Below are 1,776 nucleotides of genomic sequence, written 5' to 3'. Positions count from 1 at the left end.
TGAACTCTGATTGGTCAGATCTCTAGAAGGAAAACAGTCCTGTAAAAGCAGTGATCCTGATGCTGTATGAAAGCAAGACAATGTCCCCACACTTTAATATACTTTTTGTTTAATATTTTGAAAAAATAGCTGTAACATTCATTCATCATCTTCTTCCATTTGTCCCTTTCGGGGTCACGGGGCTGCCGGAGCTTATCCCAGCCACATATGGGCCAAGGCAGGGGACACATATCACACACCCATGCACACTCACATTCACACCTATGGACAATTTAGAGTAACCAATAAGAAGCATGTTTTTGGACAGGAAGAACACGGATCAAAGACTTAATAACAACATGTGAGGATGAAAATAAAGTGGGAGATAAATGACACATTAAGGAACGAGTCTAGCTATATATTTATTGTTTGATTTTTTTTAAGAAAAACAAAAATGATTAGAAATGTTTGAGAAGGTAAATGATGATGGGAAGAAAGAAAATAAAGTGAAGATGGAATTGAATTACATGAGAATTAGATTCCTGATCCAACCCCTCCCCGCTCACATTCCATAAAGTAAGTTCCAGCTGGTTTCAAGAAGCCAAAATTCCATAGACTTCTATACAGATATAAATAGCTTATACCTATTTGTCAGAATAACCATTCCTGCTCTGCTACATATATTTAACACGTTCTTGCTAATCTTTTTTTCATTATATTGTTTCTGTAGTGCAAATTATTCAAGTTATAAACTGACCAATCAGAAGCCTCAGTGAAAGTATGTGGTCTCTGTTGAACGTTCAAAATGTTTGATTGACAAATTCTCCCAAGCCTGCTTTCAAGTAGTAGGGGTGTGGCCTTCCAACAAGCTCACTCCTGATTGGTGAGAGTGGTTGCCATAGAAACGTTTACTACAACCACTGCCTACTGATGCCGTCTGGTTCCAACATGGCGACATCTAGATCACATTCATTGGAGCCGGGAGTAAGAGTTTTTCTATTGATGTCACACTCACTCGGTACAGTTCTCATATACAGTCAATGGTGCCAATCTCCATAAAACAAAAGGATGGCGAGTCCAAACCAGCCCAATGGAAAGTTGGCCTTTACTTGGTGGAAATGTAGGAACTACTTTCAGACTATCGTCTCAGGTTGTGAGAGTTTGACATATTTTACAAGAAATTCTCACATACTTTTTTTTTAATGTTTAAAAGAAAACCCGATCAGACTTTAAGTTTTATATATTTATTTTAAACTATAGGCTAGAGTTAAACATTATTTAACTTAAACGTTTACTTTTGTTGAGAACAAAATATGCCTACTTTCTACATAATAAATAGTGAAAAAGACAAAACAAGTATGGTTATTTCACTCTTTTTTTTATTATTATTTCTTTACCTGTCCTGTCCAGCAGCTCAGCAAACAGATAATGGCTGAAAGCCTCATGCGTTGGACACTCATCTCAATTGACTTTTGCAAAACTGTTCAGAAAAATCTGAATTTTGACACACAGACTTTTCCTTTTTTACAGTAACACAAATAGTTACTTTTCTCAGTAAGCAGTTACTTTTACTATAAAGTAATTCAGTTACTTTTTGGATCGAATGAGTTGGCAACTGTAACTAATTCTCTTTTTTTAAAGTAACATAACGTAAAGTAACGTTTTTTTTAAGTAAAGTAACCAAAACAGATGCTGCCAGACAGACAGGCTTTTCAGTTTAAACTCTTCAGTTTTATTTTTGTGAAGCTTTTGTCTGTGGACAGAGGTCAAGCGTAGCGTACAGTACAATAACTATAA

The sequence above is a fragment of the Oryzias latipes genome, chromosome 3 (genome assembly GCF_053564925.1).
Source record: "Oryzias latipes strain Hd-rR chromosome 3, Olatipes_Hd-rR_3.1".
NCBI lineage: Eukaryota > Metazoa > Chordata > Actinopteri > Beloniformes > Adrianichthyidae > Oryzias > Oryzias latipes.
Note: the sequence above shows the minus strand (reverse complement) of the source record.